General features: G+C 42.6%; 1 long non-coding RNA gene and 1 pseudogene across 1 annotated transcript; both read left to right on the forward strand.

Annotated features, from left to right (window-relative positions):
- Positions 1-292: 292 nt before the first annotated feature.
- Positions 293-987, forward strand: LOC140859493 (uncharacterized). The gene is made up of 2 exons (XR_012142998.1): positions 293-590; positions 686-987. It is a non-coding gene; the product is annotated as an uncharacterized lncRNA (long non-coding RNA).
- Positions 988-2891: 1904 nt separating this feature from the next.
- Positions 2892-6774, forward strand: LOC140859357 (LEAF RUST 10 DISEASE-RESISTANCE LOCUS RECEPTOR-LIKE PROTEIN KINASE-like 1.1; annotated as a pseudogene).
- Positions 6775-7905: the final 1131 nt, after the last annotated feature.

Genomic DNA, 7905 nt, shown 5'->3' on the forward strand with positions numbered 1-7905 from the left:
GAAAATGCGATACCTTATATAAGATAAGTTAACTCAAGCATACCCTACATTTTGGCCAAGAAGTAATGATATCATGCCTTAAGCATAAGATAATAATATTGTTGGGGCACTAATTTGCATCCTTTGGCTTTTCTTTTAATATTGTAGTGTATTTTTGGTATTTTTAAATATGCCCGCTCTAAACTACTAAATCTGTTTATATGCCCTGTGCTTATGCAGCTGTCAATTCTGTCTATAACTTGGTTTCACTAGATTATCATTGAGTATTTATCCTTTTGAAATTTGAAGAGCATCTAATAATTGTTTGCATGTAATTTTCAGTTTTTGACATGTAAATTGAGCTATAAGCATTTTTGAGTTGTATATGTGACAAAATCCTTGAAGCAGAGATTAGCTAGTAAGATAGTATTAGCATTACTTAATTTCAAGAATGTCACTCAACTAACGAGAATGTATGTGAAATATTAATGAATATGGGATTAAAAATGTAGCCGCAAAGAGCACATAATCAATGACGTACGTGGAAGTAAAATCATGCCCATAGAGGTCCTCACAACTCCCCCCTTGGATCAACTTTTCCATGATAATTGGTATCCTCTGGCATCACCAAAGACTTCCATATCAGTCGAAGGCTTAGTGAATAGATAAATTCTTATACTGTTAATATTTTTAATCCTCATTTCAGGCATGAAGACGAAGACTTTGATTTCAAGGGAACCATTATTCTAGGCAAACTTTTCTGTCCGAATAAATGAGTTTTTCTTGTCTGGAAAATGACATGAGAAGCCTTGGAGCTTATGGACAACTCGGAAGACTGACTCAAGACTTGGTCTACCCACTTGTCACTCATGATGCTGTTGTTATTATTATTATTTTTTTTGGTTGGCTTGATCGTCACACCCCAATCTGATTCGGACATACGACAGGCGGCCGCACTACTCTAAAGTTTAATCCTATAAGATATATAAGGTTTGTATTTTTTACTTATACATGTTCATATCAATCTAACTCAGATAGTGATAATAAATATAAATCCTTTAAAATATTTATTCAATAAAAAAATAATTTATAAAAATTAATAATGATGAATAACACAAAGTTCAATTGAAATTTTATTCAAAACTAAAACTAAATAAATGGATAACAAAATGCTATTCCATTGTATCCAAATATTTCTAGATTCAGATTGTATCCTTCATACGGCAGAATGGCAAATTGATTTTCTTTCATGATACTAGCCGTTGGGTCATATTTTATATAATTTTTAAAATCTTTTAATTTTTTCTTTCTATCTATCAGCACAAATTATGAAATAAATACTGAGCTTTGAAAATTATGTAGAGTGCAATCCAATGATTCATGCGTGGAAGGAAGATCAAGGTGCCAAAGATACAGCCCGCACCTAACGTTCCTTGTATTATTGTATACTGCGGTCTCTCTGTATTGGTCTGAAAAGTTTGGTTAATTTCCAAGTCTTCGATTGACTAGAAAGCTGTAGGGTAAGAATTCTTCAAAGAGAGACGAAATTTCCAGAAACCTCACCTTTTCTTTTCAAATCCAACGCCCCAAGCAAGAAAAAAATGTTCACAGCTTATACCAGTCCTCCAAGCTTCTTTTTATCTTCTTACCCAAAAAAAAAAAAGAAAAAAGCTTCTTTTATAACTTCATGAGTCTCTTACCCTCCCAATCGGTCGGGTTATATCTCTGGAGCGGAAGAAGGACTTACCTTCCTTCGCACGAATCCACCGTTGGATCATCCACTGTTCACTTTGAGAAATGTGCAGCGGATAAATGACGGAGTTTGGAGCGCTTTGAGGCCGTGTGGTCCGCGCGACAGATGGTGAATCCTTCATGATGCAACCCCGTCCCCCTCCCAGTGTGGTTTTCACATGGTCGTGGAGCCCAACCCCTCGGTTTTCCACCCGGCTTAGTCCGTCAGTCCAAGTCAACAATTGGTCTCGCGAGGAGAGCATTGAATATGAACTGTTTTTCTTCTAGTCTTTGTGGGAATAGAGCTCAGCCGGGCTGGTTGTGATTAGTGCGGTGTGGTGCAGAGGCTCGTATTGCTATTTCTCGTGGCTCTTTCCTTTTCCAGCTGCCTTATCGTCCCCTTCTTCATCTTCTTCGTTTTCCCCAATCTTTCTTGCGCATTCCCACCGAATAATATTCTACCGTGCGGTGATGCTTGTATTGAAATAAAACCTCTTTTCTACACAGACGCCGCTCCTCCTGAATGCAGATGGTGTCATATGATCTCGTGCCACCACTCCACACCAATCGTCCAATTTCATGGCGGTGGGTGATCCAACGGTGGAATCCCCTGAAAGATGGTGAATACTTCGCAGGTCACATGGCCGTGGGGCCCAACATCTCGGTCTTCCACGCGGCTTGGTCCGAGTCCAAGTCAACACATGGTCTAGCGAGGAGAATAATGGATTATCAACTGTTTCTCTTCCAGTCTTTTTTGCGTGCGTACATCGCTTAACCGGGCTGGTTGTGATTAGTGCGGTGTGCTCCAAAGGCTCGTATTGCTATTTCTTATGGCTCTTTCCTTTTCCAGCTGCCTTATCGTCCCCTTCTTCATCTTCTTCGTTTTCCCCAATCTTTCTTGTCCATGCCCACCGAATCCATTTAATCTATCATGCGGCATCCATCCTCCTATTGAAATAAGATATCCTTTCTACACAAACTCCACTCCTCCCGAATGCAGAGTGCATCATATGATATCCTGCGAGGGCTCCAAACCAATCATCCAATTTTCTGGGCATTGGCCCCCGTATATCGTGCAGACAATCAACTATACTGATCGGTCAATCATAGTTCAGGACCAAGAGTTCAGGAATAACTTGCAGATACCAGATTGCATTTTCCTTTATGAATTTTATCCCCCTATGCCCCTACACGAGACTTCATTCCATCCTCCATCTGTAAGCCAGAACCAGTCCTCCAATTGCAAGCGGGATGATTATGATATTTGTACCGCCATCTTCCTTGAACTCGATTATCGTAATTTTTGCAAAGATCACGAGAACTACTTTTCCAACAAATTAGAGGATGAAGGATATGGTCAGGATGAGTGTTGGGCCAGTCGAAGCCATCGTTTGTATGGAAGCTATACTTCACTTTCGATCATGGCCTTTTTCTACAATTTGCCGCGAACTACTTGCATCGATGGGACATTGACCGGGGTTGCTGCAAGCATAATACTGCAGGTAATTCCAGGTGCCTTGGCGTCTATGAATGCCAAAGTAGATTTCTGGAACGTTCTATTTGCCTGATGTCATGATATTTTTAAGCATCTACCATATCGTTCCTCATGTGATGGTTGGCAGCTACTTGCTTCAGCCAATAAAATTAGTCTACAAAGTTTCAATTAGATACTCAAGGTTTATATCGGTGGCAATTATGTAGAAACTTGTAAGTTTTGCCAATGGAAAACAGGAAAGTCTAGGAAGGAAACGGATATTTCTTTTCTGATAGAACTTCCTAAATTATTTTAGTTCTGTACTAACCTTTGGTTGTTGATGTTTATTTGATACTGCAGGAAAAAGCAATACGAGGAGGAAGATTGCAATAGGTAATGAACCTTTTGTGTTCGCCATATTCCATGATACATGTATTGAAACATCTAGGGTATCATGTCTCATGTGATGGTATCACCATTGGCTGCTTGCTTCAACCGATGTAAAATTTGAACATTCCTCTACTACTTTGTACATTCCTCTGATCTGAATAATAAATGGGGGCTGATCCTTCAGTCTCCACTTTCTTCAAAAAAAAAAAAAAAACCGATGTAAATTTTGTTTATGAAGTTTCAGCTAGAAGTTCAAGGTTTAAATTAGTGGCGATTGCGTAAAAAGTTGTAGGTTTTGCTATTCGAAAGTGGGCAAGTCTAAAAGAGAACAGATATTTCTGCTTTGGTAAAGCTTGTTGAATTATATTTTAGTTCTGTACCAACCTCTGGCTCTGATGATTTATTTCATACTGCTGGAAAAAGCTAATAAACACGTTAGTCCAACTCAGCTAATCCCTCCAAATGATTTCAGTGTTCTACACATCACGGGATATCATGTCTTCGGTGAAACTATGTTGGAAATGTATAACGTAGAAATTACTCTTCATAGCCGCATCTGGTGAATTTACAAAACTTTACTCTGCCATCAGTTCTCCTGAAACATATTACGGGATTGATTGACAATGTATCAAAACCTCCAATTGAGTTATTTTTTTTCTAAAAAATAGCTATAAATCGTTTATGTTGATGATCATAATGCCAGAAGAAATCCTTCAGTGTTCCTCTCGGTGAAGTAGACGTTTGAACAGTTTGTTCTAAATGCCTAAATCATACACGCGCGCGCGGGCGTATGTATATTCTCATTACTAAATATTTGGGAAGCAAAGGTGGATAACGTCATATAATTCTATTCAACCGTGTTGCATCATACGACTTATGGAGGATAAGACATAAATTTCAAGTCCTTTCTCCTTGGGCACAAATTGCCTCCTTGTCAATGTTATCCTTTTATTTTCATTTAGTGACCACGTGGGTATTATTATTATCATGAGCAGGAGTTGGAGTAGCCGTGGGTGGCTTGGTTGCTGTAGGCTTGCTCTGCCTTCTATGGTACAAGCGCAGTAAGAGGAAGCAGCATTTGACCTCTTCAATCCTGCTTGGCCCAACTGCCTCTTCTGAGTCATCCTTCAACAGAGGCCCCGAATTGGGCAGCTCACAATGCCAGACCCCCATCTTCTCATACGAGGAGCTTGACGAGGCCACTAACGGCTTCAGTACCTCCAGAGAACTTGGTGGTGGTGGCTTTGGTAGTGTTTACCAAGGTACAAAATACTTGGTATCTGACTTCAACTAATGTGTCTGGTCTTCCTTGCTATATATTCAAACTAATTCATACATATATTGCATAAATGTATCCATTAATGAGCTCTATCAGCACAAACTGATGCTTTGCTTTTCTACAGGAAAGCTCCGAGATGGGCGTGTAGTCGCAATCAAGCGACTATACAACCACAACTTGAAGCATGTCGACCAGTTCATGAATGAGGTTGAAATCATCTCGCGCCTTCGCCATCAGAACCTTGTCTCCCTCTACAGCAGCACCTCGCGCCGCAGCCGTGAACTCCTACTTGTGTATGAGTTCGTGCCCAATGGCACTGTCGCGGATCACCTCCATGGCTCCCGTGCACATGACCTAGCACTTTCATGGCCCATCCGTATGAGCATTGCCATTGAAACAGCTGATGCACTCGCCTACCTCCATGCCGTCGAACCACAAGTTATACACCGGGATGTGAAGACCAACAACATCTTGCTTGACAGCAGCTTCCATGTGAAAGTTGCTGATTTTGGACTGTCACGGCTCTTCCCACTCGACGCCACCCATGTATCTACCGCTCCGCAAGGCACCCCTGGTTATGTTGATCCTTTCTACCACCAGTGCTACCAGCTCACGGACAAGAGTGATGTCTATAGCTTTGGGGTGGTACTAGCAGAGCTCATATCAGCAAAACCGGCTGTCGACACCAATAGGACACTTCATGAGATTAATTTGTCCAACATGACAATTAGTAAGATCCAGAATTGCCAACTGGAGCAGCTGGTGGATCCAATTCTCGGGTATCAGTCAGATTGGGAGATGAAGACGATGATCACCCTGGTGGCTGAGCTAGCATTCAGGTGCTTGCAATTAGAGAGGGAGATGAGACCAACAATTAAGGAGGTTCTGGAGGTGTTGAGAGAGATAGAGAGTGTGGAGAGTATAAGACCAAGAAAGTGGTGGAGGCTGATGTTCCAGTGAGAGAAGACGCCAGCTTGCTGAAAAATGTTCTACCTTATTCCCCAGATTCTGTTACAGGGAGATGGGAAAGCAGATCGACAACACCTCACACTAGTGAGTGAGGTACCATTCTTCGCCCCGGATACTTGGACTTACCAGATATTGTACCACAATATTGATTAATGCAGAAAGAACTGGAGAAGTTTTATCCATCATTTAATAATTGAAGAAATTAGATCAAAGCTTCCCATCATATGTAGTTGGAGATAGTTGGAGATGGCTGGAGCTTGGAGGTCGATCGACCGAGGCAGAGGCGGTGGAGGATCTCGTCGTGGACGCTCTGGTGGTGGAGGTCGTCGAGTCCCCGGTCTTCCCTATCCTCTCCGTCTGACTGGTGGGAACCCGATTCCTCTGGGTGCTCGTAGGAATCCTTAAGGTTCCACTATCCATGTTGGAACCCTTGGTGCCTCTCAAAAGCAGGGGACTCCTGATGTTGACATAGCCGAGGGTGTCATTCCTACCTCCACCGATCATCAACGAACTTTGAAGATGTTAATGTGGCTTAAATTTTGAATATCTTTTATAGACTCGAACTATGATCCAATCTGAAAAGCCCGCGTTGCGATCTGAATGAAATATTTTAGAAGGTCTGTGGTGGTAACGGAGGGCATGGGCCGATAGGCCCATGCTCGAAGTTCATCACTGACCTCATTTGGGGGTGCAGGGGGCAACGTTCCCCGCGGTACGGACCAATATAAATATTGTATTTTCTGTCAATCTCGACAGTTTTGTGAGAGAGATTTGGGAAATCAAATTGCGGCTAGGGTTTGGAGAGTTCTTGAGTGATTGTATTTCTTTTCATCATAGTAGAATTTTTCTCTCGTGTCTTGTCCGTGGATGTAGGCTTTTCAGCCGAACCACGTAAATCCTGTGTTTGTTTTTTCTTCTCTTCTCTATTTTGTGTGATTGTACGAATCTGTGTGTGTCATATATTTGTGCTTGTTTTAACAAAAGAAGACCTGGAGTGATCTGTTTAAATCTGACCCTTCCATCAACATCCAAAAGAACAGCTTTCACTCCGGCCTTAACTCCGGCCATCGCTCCTCTGTCTTTAAAAGGGAGTTGGTAAAGAAACCAATGACCTCTGGGACTAGAAGACCTGAGGCATTCCCCGAAGGCTGTTGCTTTCGCTGTGGGGGCCGTGGGCACTATCGGCGAGAGTGTCGAAATGGGGTCGTCTGCTTTATCTGTCGTGGCATAGGCCATTCTTCATGCACCTGTGGTCTTGGAAGGAAGAAGATGGAGTTAAATTAGGTGGTATTTTCTCCCAAGAGGCTGGAGTCTTCACAAGTGTTCCTCCCCACTGAGGCACAGCATGTGAGGCACAAGTGTCCCCCCCCCCCCCCCCACCAGCTATTCGACGGCAAGTTATGACACAATCAGAGTATATCCGGTTCCATCGTAACTATGACCTGGAGCAGAAATGCAATCTTATAGCAACTGGAGCTAACGCCATACCTCTGGGCCCACATCCTCTTTGGAATGACTGCTTGCTTGCCTAGAGATCGTAAATACCTGGGTCCGTCATCTTCTCCTATCCAAAAGATGGTAAAACTGCCATGCCCAATGAGTTTTCCCAACTCCTCAGTCATGAGTCGCCATCCTCAATGACACTTCGACGCCTCCCATCACCCACACTAAAGCCAACCACCGATCATATCTTGCGTCAGATATCTCTTCTTGCTCCAACCAAAAGGTCAAGTCATTCTTATGCACTGCCACCACCCAACCCTACACTATCTGTGCGACCACTCGATGTTGAGTTTCGGCCATATACCATCTTTCGTAACGGCGCAAAAAGCGATAAGCTTCCTCCAGAAAATAATAGTGATACTAAAAAGCCTGAAGGTCCAACACACAGCTGTACGCCTACTTGTACATACTGATCATACGCTGATGCTCTAAGATATGGGATAGCAGCTACATAGTCAACTTCACTGCCGCCTCAGATGATCTTGCACCGTTGGTAGTGCATCAATGGCCGTCCCAAGCCCTTTCCGAAGGGGACTTGTTTCAGGTGTGGCGACAAAGACTACACCAAAGAGCGATGTCG

This window comes from Elaeis guineensis, chromosome 7 (assembly GCF_000442705.2).
Source record: "Elaeis guineensis isolate ETL-2024a chromosome 7, EG11, whole genome shotgun sequence".
NCBI classification, from domain to species: domain Eukaryota; kingdom Viridiplantae; phylum Streptophyta; class Magnoliopsida; order Arecales; family Arecaceae; genus Elaeis; species Elaeis guineensis.